Here is a 20,835-nt window from a genome sequence, read left to right as displayed (position 1 = left end):
AATCTGTTGACGCACATAGTCTCGCTCCTGTTGTAGTTCATTCGATTCTCTCTAGTTCTGTTCGTTACCTTGATTTGTCTCTTACTAATTGGTTTACGAGATTTGGACGAGATTTTGACAGCGGAGACTACTCTTACTTAAGTTATAATTCGTTAGTAATACAAGTACACACCCGTGATATCGCGGGTCCGTGACTGAATTAAAGTATATAACTATGCCTAAGCCTTATTTTAGTAATTAGTATTCAATTTGTCATCTGATAAAGTCATGTCGATTATAAGATACAAAGTTTTCTCTGCTTTCAAATCTTTCTGTTTGAACCCGTCGACCTGGAACTTATCAATTATTGGTAATATTAATGACATTAATTATTTGGAAAACAAAAGGTCTTGGCTATCCAGGAATGGGGTATTTTTTAATCAACAGCATTGTTCTATATTAGTTATCTTGGAAAGTCTTGCTGATTGCTGAATAAAACTACAATAGGGAACAATTTGACAATGATTGAATTTAGTAGTGTCAGCCCTTTGATTATTACCCGTGCATATAGCAAAATCCTAAATACACCGTTTGGTGGTGCGCCTGTCAAATGCGGAACGTACAGATAAGGTAATAGCTAACAGGTGAATATAGTATTGGTATCGGTATCGGATTCGACCCGGAACTTGTTAATTATTATCAATATTAATTATGTGGAAAACAAAAGGGTCTGGAGTGGTGTAATTTTTAATCTACACCATTGTCCTATATTAGTTATATATAGATTTGAATTCTTTGATTTGTCGTTTTTACCCGATGACGGCTGACAAATTGGACCTCGTAATTTTAGTATTATAGATTAAATGCTGTGCGGGGAATTTTTCTCTAATTCTGGCAGCGACTTAGCCACACGAGGATTGAATTTCACCTTAACATCACCCATGATGGCAAAATGATTCAGTTTTACTGCATGTTAACAGGGCGCTTGCTGTTTATTGGAAGACATACGTTCGTGACCCTGTCTTTGTTACCTATTTTAAAACAAAGTGAATCGCCATGCACAACAACCGGTATTCAGTGTAATAATTCTATAAAGAATATTACTATCTCATGACATATGCATACTGTTTGTCATGTTCTTGACGTGTTCGTTTAAAATAAAACAAAATATACACAGGCACTTGTATCTATCCATAGGAAGGTCGACTATTCATATAAATAGAAGTATATGGATAGTCGACCTTCCTATGGATAGAAACAAGTGCCTATGAAAACTTATCAGAAAACATCGTTTGAAACCATAATTCGATGATCACAATTTGCTTAGAAATCGGCATTTAGATGTGAATGTAATTGTCCATTTGTTTCAAATATGATCTTGAAATAAGGGAGCTTTCATTTGTTTTTTTTTTGGGGAGGGATATAATGAAATTGAAAAAGGCAGGACAGGAGTTTGGAGTAAAAAAATATGCAAGATGACATTTTATGTAAAAAAAAAAGTAATGATAAACTAATAAAAAATGCAGGACCGAATAGAGTGAAAATTAAAAGGGAGGACATAGATTACAACTGAAAATGCTGAACACATTTTTTTTCATCCTAGCCGCCTCTAAAAAACAAAAAGAAGCTCCATAAATCAGTGACCTATATTTCTTTCGCTAAGCGACTTTGGAGATTTGCGTCGAAATACTAAGAAATAAATTTGCTCGCGTTTAAGGGGTAACAAATATTCCGACTCAAAATAAAATCATAAACCCTTTGAAGTTAAAATGGTTGCTCCCTAAACGGAAAATACGCCCCGTCATGGTTTTTTTCCTCTCATTTGAATAAAAAGTCAATTGACATATCAATGTCTTTATAATACAATTGCATATACAGTTTCATATAAAAGTCACCGTGTAAAACGCAACATATGGGGTGATGATATGTTTGACACGGGGTGGCTGTTTTGAGGAGGAGAAAAGGCGACCAAGGTATAAAACTACAGTTTCCAATTTATTTTTTGATAATTTTTAGCAACAAATATTGTACTGCATGGAAGGAACCGAACCATAATCCATTCACAGCAAGCAAAACAAATATTTAAAGAGCTCCGTCTTCTAAAACACCTCTCCTTAGTTTTGAGAATTATTCTGAAGTTTCAGGATAAAACACTAAATCTTTTTCGGTTTTCCGTAGGATTTAATATCCCTCTGGCAATTAAAATAAAAGAATTTCTATCATAGAATTGAATCAAATACCAGCTTCTTAGTTAAAACGTATTGATTCAAAAGTATATTTTTCATCGAAAGGTAATGTGTTGCTTATTTTCCAGGCATTAATTAAAACAAGGTTTTATTTGCTTGTAATTCTGCCTATCTGATAAATCCTTGTTTTAATAAATGCCTCACCACATTGAGCGACGACATTACATTTCGATAAAACATGAATTTCACTTTTAAACCAATACATTTCAACCCAAGAAGCTGGCACTTGCTTTAATTCTTTGATAGGAAATCATTTTAAATTTATATAAATCAAACGGGAAAATATGGCAATAGTAATAATTAAAATAGTAAGCAAAAAAACACCCCTCATGCGTTATTTTTCTCAAATGAATATTAAGTTAACTGACATATCAATTTCTTTATAAAAAATATATATAATTATACAGTTTCATATATAAGTGTTGTGTCACGAACATATCTATAACAGCGCAGTGTTCATTGGATGACAATTATATAATAGCTCGTAATTATATCGCTCTCTGTCTAACATAAGTTTAATTTTATACAACTTAATAAAATCTGCTTGCCAACGACCATATCTATCTTTAGAACGGTATTTCATTTTATCATCTCTTTTATCCTCCACTTCATCTTTACTTTCATCTTCTGTATCAGAACTTGATGAGCTACTTTCACTTTCATCATCAAAACTATTTCTGGCATGATCGATTTCGTCGGAGATTTTACTAGTGTAAGTTTCAGCAGAAATGTTTTCATTGATAAATTTTCTTCTCGTATTTGATTGGACGATAGCAATGTCAAGGTCTTGTAGAATGGAATTTACTTTTGGCAGCAGATCGTTGAATCTGGTTTCAACGTTTAGAAACTCGGTTTCGTTTCTGTAAACATGCATCAGAACACGTTTCGTTCTGGTAAACCGTTTGTGGGATCTTAAAAACCTTACATGAAGCTGAAAAGAAATTAAAAAAAAAAATTAATAGATTCAAACATTCACGATAATTAATTATCTGTGATAATAATACCATAGATGTAAATACCTTCATCTATGATAATACTGAATAAAAATATAAATAATAGAACTTCTAATAATATTGAAAATAAGAGCTAAAATTTGTTTCGATCACTCTGTTTCCTATGAATTTAGATTTAAGAAGTTTTGCTTTAAATTTTTTGCACGAATATTCCTAATAATGAGCTTAATATACAGTATATGCAGAGTTGGCATGGTCAATTTGGATTTGACAGTCAGAACAAACCATCTATTTTCATCGCTTGGGGTGGCAACTATTCAGATACATTTGTACACTTCTGTTATTCCTTAGATTTACTAGAATTTGTTATGTTTTTTACGCTTTTAAATCTTTTCAATGCTAAGAATTTTCTACCTCAGGAATAGATTATTCTAGCGGTATCTGGCAAAACTTTTAAGAATTTTTTTGCTCTGTAACATCTTTATTTTTTGCCGTTTTACCTTTTTTAATTCGAGCGTCATTGATGAGTATTTTGTAGTCGAAACCCGTGTCTGGCGCAAATACAACAAAGGAATGTTTGGTCCGCAATGCTCTCAATTTCGTTATTCAATTAGCCGTGTAATAACTTTTCGTTTCGAGCGTCACTGATGAGTCTTTAGTAGACTAAACGCGCGGCTGGCGCAATTACAATGTTTAATCCTGGTATCTTTGAAGAGTTTATTTCGAATATGACTTGATACCTTTTTAAGTGCCTTCTGTACCCTGCTTTCATCAAGTTTCTTTACTCTGCATTTTACAGATGCTGATAGCATATGAATCATTCTACGACTCTGTAGTTTCTGTAAACCCTAGAAAAATCCAGAAAAAATAGAATAATGAACATTTCAAATGAAAAATATTTTTCATACTTAATATTACAGCAGATAAAAACCCCTACAATGTAAATGTTGAGATAAAACATTTAATCGGTTGAATGGAGATTATTAAATTTCTATCATTAATAAATAACACATAGCTGAGAGGGTGATAGAGCAGATTGTTACCCCGAGAAAACATTGTCAACCTCGGCGAAGCCAAGGTTGACAATGCTTTTTCGAGCAGTACCAATCTGATATATCACACTCTCAGCTATGTGTTATTTAATTTATTATACCGAATGTTCTATCATTGTTGTCTTTTACATATTAATTGTATTTTAAAAGTAATTTTCTATGACGTCACGTACATAACAGCGTAAATACGGGTATTAGAAAAAAACCAATAAAAGTTAAGCAAGAAGCTTTTTTTTTTCAATTTTGACAGTCAAATACTAAAATCTGAGACAAAACGTAGAACTTGAACTTTAGCATTTTAAGGGTAATATTAAAAATAAATGTCACCCGCTCAGCCATGTGATAGAGTAAATTAACACTCTCGTATAAGCCAATCAAAATATGGCATTTTAACGTTAAGTATAATAATAACAAATATTTCCTAATAGGAAAAAACTATTTCGATCGATTTCATTCGCATTTAAATGTATTCTTTAGTTTCGTTTTGAAATCCTCACCGCGACATCGAGATGAATAACTGATAGACAAATTATTTCATACTCATTATAAATTCTTTCAATATCATTGTTGATAATTGAACGTCCAGTGGCAAATATTTTATAGATATTCAGGAAAAAAGTAATTTGACCATCATTTCAATGTAAATATTCTGCAAGGTAGGTTAACCTGGACGACGGACGGGAAGTTTGGACTTCCACTGAAAAATTAGAATATGTTGGATCGAGAAAGATAGTTGTCACGCTACGTTAACAGACAGACAACCTAGAGACACTAACATTTGAGCTGTGTCGGATAGAAATTGACCCAATGCAAATGTTTCTCAATACATCTAATTCAATTTGGGTTGAAAAAGTAAAAACAATCTCTATTCAATCTTCAACTATTTGCGAATAAAGATGATATACGAACCTTTTAAAACAGACTAGGTTCATCCTTTTTGTGGTTGATTGTTTCAAATTCAATCAAATTAATGTAAATATATGTAAAAAATTTACTTGCACTTTCATAATGTCTATTTCTATTCGACGCATTCCCATTTCTTACAAGGATAAGTGCAGAGACTATCGCTGTCACTTTACACAGAGCATATGCTTCTAGCAATGTCATGACAATACGGAATTTGTTAAAACTTGCTGTAACAAAATTTTTGAAATATTTAAAAATTTTAAATTTAAGGTATGTATCTCCCTCATGCAAGGCTCTGATTCCTTGCCCAGCTTTGGCACACTTTTTTGTCGTTTTTGGTTTATAGCTCTTCATCCTTTTTAAAAGCTTTGAATTATAAATATTTTGGCCTCAATTGTGGAAATGCGCATCTGGTGCAGAAAAAAAAATGGTACCGTTTAGATTATTACATGCTCTTTTTGCATTCGGCAATCCTCGGTAGAATCCGCTACTCTCCTTCTATGAGGTTACGGAATCGGCCGAGTTGAGACGAATGGCTCTTTTTGCCAGAAATTGCGGCGTATTCACACATCCAACACTGACGTCTATATATGTTGTGTACAAGATGTAAGTTTGTACAAATTATAATTTGTACAGGGTTTTTGTACAAGTTATAAGGTTTTGGACACCTATCTTCTTGTAACAAGTGATACAGGTTTATCTTACAAATTGTACCAGTGTAATGTTTTAAACTCAAAAAAATATACTTAAACCTAACATTTAGTGCTATTCTTCTTGTCTTCAATCTGGAAATGAGGATACCCGAATGGTTTAAATTCTATTTTATTTTTTTCCTTATACCATATTCATATCCATACAAAATCTTTGTGTGGTCTTATAGTGTTTTTGTATCAATGCTCAGTATTAGACTATCATAAATTTGTGAAAATATGAGAGAAATATGCAAAGCAAAATACTGTGTGCTTGCATCATCCATTTTGTTCAGCAGGTCATAAAACATTGATAACTTGTACAAAAAATCTGTACAAATTATAATTTGCACAAAAGTACAACTTGTACACAGCATATATATAATTATGAAAACTTTAGTCAACATACAAAATTTCTTTGCACCTCGTCTATGTAGTCTGAACCTTCTTGTAGTTTTATTTTCAATCCTCGAAGGGTGTCAATTATTGGTGTCAAAGGCGGGAAGTTTTCCATGCTCTGTTTCTATCGATCTTTGTCAAATATCACCTGAAATATTAAAAGTAGTCTAAAAAATACATCATACATTAAAGAGGGTCTAGCTTTTATGTATGAGGTTCGTGGTGTTGTTTGAGGGGCTGAGGTGGTGATGATGGGGCAGTTTTTCATTTCTGCATTCTTTATTTATTTAAGCCAAATTTTTTCTCTATACATTTTGTGTACTGTTATCTATTCTACTCATTTTAGCATCAATTTAGTATCTTTTATCTTTTTCGGCCTTTTTTATCTATTTTTTTATCATTACTCTGAAGTCTGATTCATACCATAATATACATTTTTTATTTATCTAATATACACTGTTTTAAAATAAAAATACATATACTGTTAATGCACAAGCATTGGCGTCGTAAACCATACAGTGGTATCTGCTGTCCTAATTGATTAAAGAATTAAACTATTTGCCACTGGACACAAAAGCTAGCCATGAAATTTAATAAATCGACACTAATTATCGAGGAACAATCGCCTAAGCTATCAAAGATATTGATTTGAATACGGGTAAACATTTATTTCCATATTAAAAGATAATTTTCATATTGAAAGTTAATAATTTCCATATTGAAAGTTAATAATTTCTATATTGGAGGTATTGGTTTCCATATTAGAAGATAGTTATTTTTATATAGAGAGTTTAATTTCGTCGATAATATTTTTGATAGTACACGGAAGATAACCCCACTTGAAATAGCATCCTGCGACAGGAAGTCATTCAAGTCTCAATACTTTTGTTTAAGTGTAATTTTAAAATGAAAATTAGCCGTATTTTTAGAAAATCGAAAGCTACGTGCAAATATTTATGTTAATATGAAGGTTTTGTATACTACTACTAGAAACAAACAAACAAAAACACAAACACAAAAAAAAACTCCTTCCTTAAAGGAATACATAAAAAAAAAAACATTTTGTAGTAAGATTCTCCGTCAAAAAATCGTCCGGATTTAAAGCATTTCTAATCTATCTACATGGCTAAAAAGTTGCAAGTCAAAATGTAATCTTTGTTTGCTCGCAGTATCTTATTATTTTCTGTGCGATACAACATTTAATAAAGATAATAAGAAAATTACAAACTCTCTCAACAAACATACATCTTGCTATTCTATACTGAATCATCATACTATAATGCAATTCATATACTATACAGAACGAGTTGTACTTACATGTAGAAGTTACTGTGGCCACCTAGATTCATACTATACAAGTATCGGACTAATATATATATATATGACTATAGAACCCCACCCGTAATACCGCCTAAGAAATGCTCGTGCAGTACTAACCAAATATTTATAATCATATACTTCTAGTTCTAAAACCTTATTGCACAGTTATTTAAGATAGAAATATATTAGAGTAAATACAAATATAACAGAATAGAAATACATTAACATTTTTCTGTCTATATCTCATCATAAATATGATCTTCAAAAAGAAGCGTATAAGCTGGGAAACTGCTTAAGAATACAATGATTGTGGATAAATTTAGTAAAGACTTCATGTACAATAGATACGAAACACATTAATTTTTGCAATTCAAAGAATTCTGTCCACAACAAAACTTAACAGCAGAGGACCGAACCACTAAAACACGGTGAGCGAAATCTCGCTTGTTAACTCTTTATGTTCAAGTTGTTTTTAACTGATAAGCGAAATACTATAATAACAAAAGGTATAGCACATAGAAATGCGGACAATTAGTCTCTTTCCCCAGTGTATAGGTTGGGAACTGAGATACAAAAAAAAACCCATAACAGTAACTTATCTGTTTATTGACAAAACAAATCATTCTCACAAAAATTGTCAGAGCTTGCATTACCATTTGAGAGATGTGCATTATAAATTCAACTACCGTACATCATAACTTTAATTTTTCATAATTTTTTTTTAAAGATTATACAGATTTCAAACGGACTTAAAAATTAAAGGTGCTCCCTTGTGAGCGCTTGAAGGCTAATGGTTTTTAATAAGTTGACTACAAGCGCCTTTGTGTCAGTACAGAAAGGTCAAATCAAAAACTTTTTAAATGAAATTGGGAATCAAAATGCGGAATATGTCAAAGAGACAACAACCGACCAAAAAAAACCCAAAAAAAACCCAGAAACAACCGAAGGCCATCAATAGGTCTTCAACTCAGAGAAAAAAATACCTCACCGGAGGTGGTCCTCAGCTGGTCCCTAAATAAATTGATGTACTAGTTCAGTTAATATGGACGACATATTTAATTCCAAAACATATATTAAATGTTAGGACAGGCGCAAAAATGCGGAGGGGCTAAACATGTTTTGTGAGATCTAAACCCTCCGCCTATACCGCTAGACAAAGTAGAATAAAGAAACATATAGCAATACGCACAGTAACATTCAGTTCAAAAGAAGTCGGAGTTCGATGTTAAATATTTGCTGTTTCTGGTGAGTGTTAGACGGACCGGATAAGTCTAATATATGCCATTATGTCCAACATCGCATAAATAACGTTTTTAATTCGAGGGTAACTGGAACTTAAGTAGACGAAACATGCATCTAGCTTACATTTACATAAACACTTTTACGCCTAATATCTATGATGAGTTTATTTCAGACAATATATTAAACTTGCAAGCACCAGCAAATTATGCACTTTGTGCTTGCTTTACATAATAGTTAGCATTCGATCCAAATACAAATGTACGTATGCATGGTTGTATTGGTGCCAGCAATGTGTTTGCGCTAGATGATGATCAACCCGCATGGACTCTTTTTGGTAAGAGATCAGCCTCGATATTGGTGGCTGCGCCAGAAATTATTAACATGGTCTTGTACATGTGCAATGCCAAAAAAAATAAATAAGAAAATAAAAAAATATGAAAAACAGGACAACTATAAACATCTTAGATATTTTTCAAACTAAAAAATATCGAAAGTGATATATATATTCCTAATATTTCGAGACGTAGTGATTCAAAAACAACTTTATGCGTTGATATATTTTTTTTATGTATTTGCAAATAAAACCAAACTATGAATGATTGAACCACAATCCGGAAACATTAACTCTAATTCTGGTCGACTATTTGGTGATTTTACTTTTAAATGCCGCAAGCTTAGATGAATGCAAACAATATTTTGGTCAGACTAAAGAGGTCGAGGAAAACAGAAAATGCTTTAGTAAGATATAAAAAAAGGGAGAGAAGACAAAGAACAGTCATGCTGCACTTAAAAGAACACACAAATACAGCACCAACATCTGCGGATAAACTCAGGGTGTTCGACAGATTCAACAATGCATTTTCGATTTAATATCCGATATTTTTCTATTAGTGATACAAATACTGACAAAGTTTGAGAGTATGCTTTGTCTCCATATAGAAAGATTGTACACTATACTATGGATTATTATTGAATTTCACATTCCAATTTTTAAATAATTATTAAAGATTATGACCACACTGTGTCTTGTGAAGAGTTTTCTCATTGGCAATACTACCACATTCTCTTTTTATACAACAGCAATTAAATAAACCTAGCACCCTATAATTTCGTGCGTCAGAAGAGTATATGACAATGAACCTGATATCTTAATTTTAGAAAGGCATCCACCTTAAACTCCTTAATAGTAAAAAGACAGTATTATTAATGAAAAGGAACTGCTTCCCCCACAATCCACCCAACAAGAATAGTTATCAAAAGGTTTGGATACAATATATCTTACTCATTACTGAAGGTTTTTATGCCCCACCTACGATAGTAGAGGGGCATTATGTTTTCTGGTCCGTGCGTTCGTTCGTCCGTCCGTTCGTCCGTCCGTCCGTTCGTCCGTCCGTCCGTTCGTCCGTCCGTCTGTCCGTTCGTCCGTCTGTCCCGCTCCAGGTTAAAGTTTTTGGTCAAGGTAGTTTTTGATGAAGTTGAAGTCCAATCGACTTCAAACTTAGTACATATGTTCCCTATGATATGATCTTTCTAATTTTAATGCCAAATTAGAGTTTTTACCCCAATTTCACGGTCCACTGAACATGGAAAATGATAGTGCGAGTGAGGCATTCGTGTACTGAGGACACATTCTTGTTTAGAAATAATTTTATAAATCACTGTTTGTTTATTTGTTTTTTTGCATGGTGTTTTCAGACCTTTACCCTATGTGTTAACTAGCCATTATATGAAAACATATATAAGGAGTACTAGAGGGGCGGTTCTGTTATCTATACTGTATTTTTTTTTTAATATTAAACATATTTTATTAACAATCACCTGTTACATCAACCCTCAGTTGCCCAGGGAAGCAACTAAGGGGGCCCCATTTTTACAGTCTAATTTGACGGGGAAAAAGCAAATGAGAAAAAAAAATCCCACTATAAATTATTAACATCAACCTTTATAAATATTATCTATCCTTGTACAAATGTACATGTACCTGCAATCATTATCGATAATTTAATTATATAATTATTTGAATAAAGTATGTTTTTTATCTTTATTTATTTCTCACAAAGGCTACCTGTATTTATTAAGCAGTTTCAATTTTATCGTACATCAAGTCTTTATCTATACTGTATTCATAGCCCGTTGTTTTTATATTTAGCACTTTTTCATTCTTCCTTCTTCCATTAATTTTTGCCATTATTTCATGACTATTTTTTGTCCAGTTTTTTATTCTGTTAACCCACACAGACTACCACTTCCCTCGGATAATACCAAGATTTTTATTTTTTTTAAAGAAAATCTCCGTATATGACATTTATTTCAATGGTTTAATATTTGTCATTTCGATACATATAGTTGTTAATTTCAATGTCAGTTGGTCTCTGGAGGACATTTGTCTCATTTGCAATCGTACCACATCTCATTTTTATAAGATATGAATGACCAAACGTACGATTCAAGTCTGTGAATAATGGATCCGCTAACAAAAATTTATTTAATTATACTTACAAAATTATAGTGCAGCTTTTCCATTAATTTAGAAAACAACTTTTTTTTATTATAAAGCCAGTCGATATGTAAAATGTATATATTGAGACCAAGGAGTGTACTTGAAATTCTGATACATGCACAACAGTATATATAAAAGTGCTTTATATATCCTGACAAATGTTTCCTTTTATTCATAAACATTGTGATGACCGTACTATATACATGCATGTGCATATGCATACATTTATATCTCATTTACACATCTTAAATGTTGACTTCATTATTTTTTAAGATTCACAGCAACATTGCGTTCACTCAGGAGGCCCCTCATGGGGGGTCCTAGTAATCACATAATCACCATTTTTTTGCCAATATAATCACATAATCATTAAATATTTGCTTATCTTTAGTAATCAAATAATCATAAACTAAAAATACAGTCCTAGATAATCAAATAATCATGAAATATTTGGCTTAATAATCAAATAATCATTAAAAAAACGGCCAAGTAATCACATAATCAAAAACCCCATGAGGGCCCTCACTCAGATTGTTCCTTGATCAAATGAGGAAGTAGAGTTTACCAGTGACCCGTCCATAAAAGGAGGATTTTTAAGTATCAACCACGCAACTGTCAATATACACCAACTTGTACTATTGCCATTAGATAGTTGGGATTTATTGTGTTGTCAAATCTAAACAGACATTTTTGTAGAATTTATTTTCTATACCTAGAGTATGACCACCAAACCACTTATGCCTCAATTGAGATTATTTGAAAAGAAAGGACTATCATAAATAGACTGACTTTATTGGAATAAACCTTTTGTCACGTACTTTATTGACATTCCATTAATATATTGATTATTTTCCTTATTTGGGTAAAAATGTGCTTCCTTCCTTTTGTTTTTACATTTAATTTTTACAATTATAATAACAAAACGTTAGAGTAGTTTATTTCTTCTAAAACGACATTTGCTTTGTATGAATTGCGTGCTATTCTTAATTATATAATAATGTCAGGATTTGGGGGTTTGGGGGGTCTTTCATTTCTGTAAACATTATTTTCTTTTCTTAATTTAAAAATGTGTTAGATCTTTCTTCTTTATGATTTACCAGTTATTCTCTATTCCCTTTCTGGTAACATGGTATATACCCTCAACCATGGGCAACTGATAATATGGTTATCCCTTTTCTGGTAATTCTGGTATTTTAATTTGTTTTAACTGAGCATTACATTTGTTTTAACTTAAAAAAGATAATTAATGAATATAGAACTGATATTATAATACTACGAAAATAAGGAATAAAGTCAACAGTAGTATACCGGTGTTTAAAGTAAGAAAACATCCATCGACATCATGAAATTATGAAATTTCCTAAGTATTTACATGTATGCCTTTTGTAATAGATTGTATCTTTGATTACATTGCTTTCTTATTTTCAAATTAAGCATATGAATGATATAACGATACCAAAAAATGCCACATGAAAATTCAAGCTGACCCCCTTTACCCACCCATTAACGCTCTTGACCTTACCCCATGAGTTAGATTGGAGTGTTGTCACTCAATCATTTGTTTTTTTCAAGTTATTCTATGAAACACTTTTTGCCTTTTAGATGTTTTTGGTACGGTGTCCTATTTTGCTTTAACTAGGAATTTGTATGAACCCCTTTAATCATGTTAATCAAAAATGAATCATACTTATATTTATTTTTTATTTGGGTATTCGTCGACAATAAATGAATCAAACCACACACATATTTATCAAATTGTAAAAAAAATCTCTGACGACAGTTCATGATAAAAAAAAAAACGTTGATACTCATATGGAGAAAAAACTTGAAACCCCATCAAATTACAAATAAACTCATCATAGATACCAGGATTGAAATTTTGAATTTGCGTCAGACATGCGTTTCGTCAACAAAAGACTCATCAGTGATGCTCGAATAAAAAAAGTTAATAAAGCCAATTAAGTACTTCATAAGTATTACTAAACACTTACAAAATAAGAATTTAGTTCTTCCTTCAAAAATGTGATTTATATTATAGTTCCAGTTGATATACCAAACTTTTATATAGTCTAGAAGTACTCAACAATTAGGAGTGTATTGGTTATTCCAGATTAAGATTCACACGAAAACTTGACATAGGTTGCTAATATAGTATCATAATATCCATATATGAAGATTTTTGGTAATGTTAACTTTACAATAACTATGATAATGTCAGAATTGAACCTAATAGGAAACAAATAATTAGGTACAAATTCCAATATTTTTTTTTTACAAATCAATTTACATTATTGGTTAATTTCTAGAAAATTTTAGCAGGAAACTATGTTTTGAAATATATGATGGGAAAATTATATAGGTCGTGATGACATTGCTATAAAATGATGGAAACAATTTTTAAAATAAAACAATTCATTGCAAATAAAACCTTCCCTATTACGGCAGAGTTTCTCATTCTACTTCTTCCTTCCTTTCTTTATTCTTCATTTCATCTTTTTAGCTCACCTGGCCTGAAGGGTCAAATGAGCTTTTCACATCACTTGGAGTCCGTCGTCCATCGTCGTTAACTTTTACAAAAATCTTTCTCTCTGAAACTACTGGTCCAAATTGAACCAAACTTATCCACAATCATCATTAAGGTATTTAGTTTTTAGAATGTGGCCGGTGAGCAGGCCAACCAACCAACATGGCCACTACGGCTAAAGTAGAACATCGGGGTAACATGTAGATTTTGGCTTATATTTCTGACTTCAAAGCATTTAGAGCAAATCTGTCAGGTGGGAAAATTGTTAATCAGGTTAAGTTCTATCTGCCCTTAAATTTGTAGATGAATCGGACAACCTGTTGCTACCCTGAATTGGTAATTTTAAGGAAATTTTGCCGGTTTTGGTTGTTATCTTGAATATTATTATAGATAGTGATAAACTGTAAACAGCAATAATGTTCAGCAAAGTCAGATCTACAAATAAGTCAACATGACCAAAATAGTAAGCTGACCATTAAGGAGTTATTGCCCATTAAAATAAATATTTTACAATTTTTCGATTTTTTTTGTAAACTTTTACAAAAATCTTTTCCTCTGAAACTGTTGAGACAAATTTAACCAAACATGTCCACAGTCATCATTAGGGTATCTAGTTTAAAAATGTGTCCGATGACGCCACACGCCAATCAAGATGACCGACATGGCTAAAAATATATATCATAGGGTAAAATGCAGTTTGTGGCTTATATCTCCGAAACAAAAGCATTTAGAGCAAATATAACATGGGTAAAATTGTTTATCAGATCAAGATCTATCTGCCCTGAAATTTTCAGATGAATCTGACAACCCGTTGTGGGCTTGCTGCCCCTGAATAGGTAATTATAAGAAAATTTTGCAGCATTTGGTTATTATCTTGAGGTTTATTATAGATAGCATTTCGACCTCATTTTACTCAAAAAGTAGCACATGAAGGTATATTTTTTATTACATATTTGATTTAATCAGGTAAAAAATAGTCTAAATGTTGTTTTTTTTTTTTATCAAAATGTAAATACGAAATCAAAACTGTATCGTATGCCCTTAATATGCACATATACTAAGGTGAGCGACACATGCTCTTCAAAGCCTCTAGTTTAATTAATCAGTATACTTAACCATCAAATATGAAAATGATTATTTTGTGTTTCAAGACAAAACAAAACAAGACAAGACAAAACCTGTGTACCATGAATGAAATAATAAAACATAGTATATTAAATGAATTGTGCACATGTCAAGAAAAGTATGTATATAACGTCACGGTAAATAAATTGCACCGAGTACCAAAAATGCACCTATTCAACAAAAAAAAGCGTAATTCATACAAGTTTTCTTTGCGACAAAACAATTTGTATTATTATGATTTGACATTATCCACCTTTTTCAAGACAGGTAATTATTTTCTTACACGATTTATTCTTTTCCTGACATGATGATTTTTTTTTTATTTAATCAACGTGTGGTTCGTTTGATCTCATTTTTGCATTGGTCAAAGTCGATTTTTTTTTTGCTTTCCTCTAAATTTCCTATTGTGACGGCTATGAAAAAGGAGAACATGACTGATGACGTAACATAAAAAGAACACATCGTTTTGCAGAACATTTGAAAAGAATAAATATTTTAACCTGAATGATTTAAAAAAAAACAACACCAAATCGCGTGATGTACAGTATTTTCGCACTCTCGACAGTTAAAATTTAAATATTTAAAAGTCTCGAGCGGATAAATATTACATCACACTCGATGCAGTCGTAGAATCTATATTGACACAAAACTTGAATAGTATGTATCAAATGATGCAACATTAACTGGAAAAGTAAAATCTACGGAAATGTCGCCATACGACGTTCACAAAAAGTCATCTTTTAAAAATGAGCAAATGAAATACATAGCTATTCATTGAAAAAAATAATGGCAAGCCTAGGCCAATGTCAAAGTGTAAATACTTGAAGAAGTAAATCAAATTCCATTTTTAAGGATGTGTATATAGGCATGAATGCAATTTGTGTACTCCTCATTACAGAATCATGGACCGTTTAGAGGTTGGTTCAAACCCATTTTTCTATGATTAAATATAGATGACAAATTAAATTGGTGTTTCTTGATAGTAAATAGGGATACGTCTACACCATAGACACTGAATGGAAACTTATGTCAAGACTATAAAAACTAGGTGAAAAAAAATGCCAATTAAGGTGCAATTTGGGTACGCTCAGGTTATAAGCAACACAACGGGTGCCACATGTGGAGCAGGATCTGCTTACCCTTCTGTCTGTTTGTCTTTTAATTTTAGCCATGGCGTTTTCAGCTTATTTTCAATCTATGAGTTTGACTGTCCCTCTAGTATTTTTCGTCCCTCTTTTATAAGCACTATCGAAAATGATATCTTATTATGATAGAAAACAGATATTCAAAGGTTATTATGGAAGACCTGCTATCTTAATAGATTAACATACGTTTTTTTTCAAAAACTTATCTCTATGTGTTATTTATAACAATTTGCATGTGAAGCCTATTAACATACATTTATCAATTAAGTATGATCAGGAAATTAGTACTTTATTGTACCAGTCGGAAATAATATTTAAGTATTCAAAAACAATTATCCATAAATAACCCGTAATGTACTTTTAGTTTATAGTGCTATGCAGACTGTCGTTGGCGCTTTCGTCGTTTTTCGTTTTTATGCAATAGTTTTGTCAACTGCGCGTCGACTTATCCATTTTGATTGATCATTTGGAAACTTTCGTCGCTTTTCTTGTCTTACGCAAAAGAATACGAAAAAGAAAAAAAATAAATAATCTGTGTACCCGAGAATGCACTCAATCTCTCAGTAACTTATAGAATTCTAGATTTTTGGATATGAAAGTATTATACACTTACGTTTGTAAAACATATTCTGATATTGAAATTGCTCTAAACTTTAAAAAAAAAGGATGTAGAAATTCAATTAAATGTGTGTGCTGTGTGTACATTTGGAAATCGTTCCTACGCACATTTAATACTTTTAATTGTTTTGACTGCTTTGGTGTATTTGTTGTAAAAAAGAAGTAAAAGGACCAAACGAACCAAACTTGATATTGCATTCAAAAGATAAGAAAGTCTGGATTTAAAATAAATTTCAATAATATAAATGAATCAATGTTCAGCAGTTGTATTTAATTTACATGACTAACTGTCTTGCAATTTATATATATGATGTTGTAAATCATATTCTTGATGATCTATGTTCTACTAGAAACAATACATCATGGCTTGTACGTCAGCAATTGGTAAACACTTAATTCAGATGAACGATTTTCGTCTACTAATGTTTATAAAGTATTTCACTTGTGATCCGCGTATTGCATGATGATCTATCAATCGTTAGAAGCTTATACTGTTTTTTCGTTTTCATTATAGCTGAAAATGGTGTTGCGCAGAATAAGAGAAACCCCAAATATGTATTTTTGTATCCAAATATGGACGAGTATATAAAAAATGCAATGTAAAAAGAAACACTTTATAAAATAAGCACTAAACACAAAACTGAGGAGTCTGTGTTTGCGATTGTATTTTCGTCTTCCATTCAGAGTTTTAACAGCATTACAGACTGCAAAACTTGGAAACAAAACACTAGACAAAAGATATGATTTCTACTGGCTAAATCTGAACTTTATATTGCTTAGTAGCAACATATTATCAGCGCCTGCATATTGAGTTTATACTTCATAGTTGATACTAGATTCCAGGGCTAGCAATGTCTAGCATGATTTTCTCGATAGATGAGTGCAGTTCAAAAGAAAGCTTTTTAATTAAGAGTTCCAGGTGGAGAAACTGAATGTTTACGGAAGCCATCACGAGTTGGTTGACAAAATGTTGACGGTTATTAAATAATTGTTTGACATATGAAAACGAATATGTTCAACACAAGGCCAACTGGTTAACAATTTTCTTAGACAGTTCCCTTTAAAGTTTTCATGTTTAGGATTGTGACAAACCAAGAAGCATTGCTTGACTGAAGGTATTCACATTTGTAATTGTTTGAAAAAAAAGCAAGAAAATATAACTGAAAGCTTTTATGCTAAATAAAATTATTTGTCTCTTGCATAGTTCTTGCTATGTTCTTGAATTGATTTGAAAATATTTTGGGGAGTTCTGTTTTTGGATACATGATTTTCCTTAATCATTTATTGTTTTTAGCTTTAAACTAGCTTTCAAAAGCTACGAGTTCTCTCAAATCGAACTTAAATGTTAATTTGACCTGTAAATACAATTTGTAATGCTTTTTGTCAATTAATGTTTACTGATTCAAAGTTATATCTTGTCTCTCTATTTTTGATTTATATCAGATTTGATAATTCTTTGGTATGACTATACATTTTCACTACTATGGACAACAAATATATATTTATGCATAAACTCTATTTTTGAACAAACTTATTTTCTTTTACATGTGTATATTATTCTATTTGGCAACATTTTGTTCAAGGTTTTCATCGTTATATGGCAGCACTTTGTTCATGGTTATGGTTGACTTTCTAAAATTGTTCATTATTTCACCCCTTATTTTTATAATTTATTTGTAAGGTTGGTACCTGCTGCATTTGTTTGCACCTATCTTACGTCAGGAACCTAATGTTCAGTGGATGCCGTTTGTTGATGTGGTTCATAAATATTTCTCTTTTCTCGTTTTTATATAGATGAGATCGTTGGTTTTCCCGTTTGAATGGTTTTACACTAGTTATTTTTGTGGCCCTTTATAGTTTGCTGTTCAGTGTGAACCAAGGCTCCATTTTGAAGACCGTAATTTGACCAATAATAGTTTACTTTTACAAATTATGACTTGGATGGAAAGTTGTCTTATCGATACTCATATAACATCTTCTAATATATGTTAAGGGGGTAGACCTTGGTGCAGGGAGATAACTCATTAAATCAGTAATGCGTTTGTAAAAGTCAAGTTTCATCAATGTATTTTAAGCATTTACCTGAAACAGAGTGGAAATAATCTATGTTACCTAGAAGCTTAGAATATATTTACATGATTTATGAAAGTGGTTGACACAAACAAACTGATGATTTTATGAGTTATCTTCCTTAACCTAGGTCTACCTCTTTAAATGCTCAAACACGGATGTTATTTGCGTCATTTGGTTCTTATAGATTCAAAACAAGAACTATCTGTAAAAAAGATATCCGACGTATTTAAATTTGAGTATATGTTTAAAACTATCATTTCGATAACCTTCAGAAGCACAAAGATACCATTTAAATAACGTTTTCTCTGTTTGTGTTCAGTATTCTCGTTCCTCGTATCTTTCTGTTTACATTCACCAAAACCCCGCGGAAATCTCAAATGCATAGGTGCGTTCTAAAAGTCATGTACGTTCGTACAACAAAGTTTACATTAAAAATTTATAATTGTCCCGAATAAACAGCTGTCACGGATGCAAAGAGCTATTGGAGAAACAATTATTTTAATAAAAATATAAATCTTTGTAAGATCTAGTTCAAATATTTATAGTTTTTCACTTGCTTTCCATCACGATATAATTAACGAGACGTTTTTTTCAAACACAACCAAATAACCCACCATGACAGCATTTTGTCCAATCACAGAAAGTATTTTCGAGCATGCGTATTCTGTTGCCATAGTTAAGCGTCCTTAAGTTCAAAGGGCACAAACCGAAACTATACCGACTACGTCGGAAAACAGATAATTTGAAACTCTCTAAAGAATCAATTAAGATGAATCGTAAATGTTTTAGTATGTATTCAAAACATATCGTAGATGACATTTCCATTAATTCACGTTTATAATAAGGTTCCTGTTTGTTTGTATATGAATGCATGTCTGTGACGTAACATTTGCACAACAATTGAGGGTCAATCGTTACTTTAAAAATATCCCATTACAATTTCTCCTTATGCATTGTGAAATAATTTAAACAAAATAGGTTAGGTAACGATATACAGATCTAAATAAGACCATTTAAGATTACGAAATTTAAGATTGAGCGAGCACTATTGTAAATTTGACTATATCAGCAAACATATCTATGATTAAGTACAATAGCACTTTGAAATTTATTAAATAAGGTTCATACGCTTGAAACATTGTTTTTTTGTATCACTGATGGATGGATTTGTGTGTGTTCAATATCTTGATTGCGGGACCTCGTGTTATCATGAATGATAAGTTTTATATTGAACACATATTGGTATTGAAAAATAAATTCACAAAATAGCTGACACCAAGGAAAACACAAAACGGAAAGTCCATAATCAAATGGCAAAATCAAAAACTCAAATACATCAAACGAAGTGATACCAACTGTAAAGTTGTCTTATGGTAGCTATTTTTTTAAAATTAGATACATAGAAATATATCTAGACAAACACAGATAATCTAGAAGGATATGGTAAAATAAATTGTTTCTAGTTCCGTTTTCACAGTCAACCATGTCTTGTAAGCATTTGTTATACAAAGAAAACCAAAATAAAATTGGCAAGTTTGTTCGACATTATGTTGGTCGTGTGATATAAAAAAAAAACAAAAAACGCCAGACAATTTGAAATACATGCATTCGTGCAACAACGGATCCTAAGTACAAAGAACATTCTATTTATTCACCTGTCCCAAGTCAGGAGCCTCTAGCCTTTGTTCATTTTGAATGATTTTTCATTTTAGTTTCTTTTATATATTTCGGAGTCTACTATGACGTCCGTTATCACTCAACTAGTGTGTTGAAGGCCGTATGGTGACCTACAGTTGTTAATGTCTGTTTCATTTTGGTCTCTTATGGACAGTTGTCTCATTGGCAATCATACCACATCTTCTTTTTTTATAGTACTTATAGATTATCGTTGGTTATCTCAACGAGAAAAGCAATCGAATTGAGATGACCAATGATAACCTGTTTATCTATATTTTACCTTTGACGACGTTGCCGAATTCATGTCAATTTCATTAGCAACGCCACGTGGCTCCTTAGTTTCTAGCGATAATTTTCCATCTCAAGCGAGTAGCATTATTTCAAAAA

The 20,835-nt window shown here is 31.8% G+C and overlaps 1 long non-coding RNA gene across 2 annotated transcripts; it reads right to left on the bottom strand.

The window, feature by feature from the left end:
* Positions 1–1,966: 1,966 nt before the first annotated feature.
* Positions 1,967–13,475, bottom strand: LOC143058209 (uncharacterized). 2 transcript variants are annotated; one of them, XR_012972944.1, is made up of 4 exons: positions 13,278–13,475; positions 6,235–6,372; positions 3,919–4,026; positions 1,967–3,156 (listed from the first exon to the last, which is right to left on the bottom strand). It is a non-coding gene; the product is annotated as an uncharacterized LOC143058209 (long non-coding RNA). The 2 variants fall into 2 exon arrangements; XR_012972945.1 differs by lacking the exon at positions 13,278–13,475 and adding an exon at positions 11,286–11,397.
* Positions 13,476–20,835: the final 7,360 nt, after the last annotated feature.

The sequence above is a fragment of the Mytilus galloprovincialis genome, chromosome 14 (assembly GCF_965363235.1).
Source record: "Mytilus galloprovincialis chromosome 14, xbMytGall1.hap1.1, whole genome shotgun sequence".
Taxonomy (NCBI): domain Eukaryota; kingdom Metazoa; phylum Mollusca; class Bivalvia; order Mytilida; family Mytilidae; genus Mytilus; species Mytilus galloprovincialis.
Note: the sequence above shows the minus strand (reverse complement) of the source record. Positions and strands in the feature narration are given on the sequence as shown.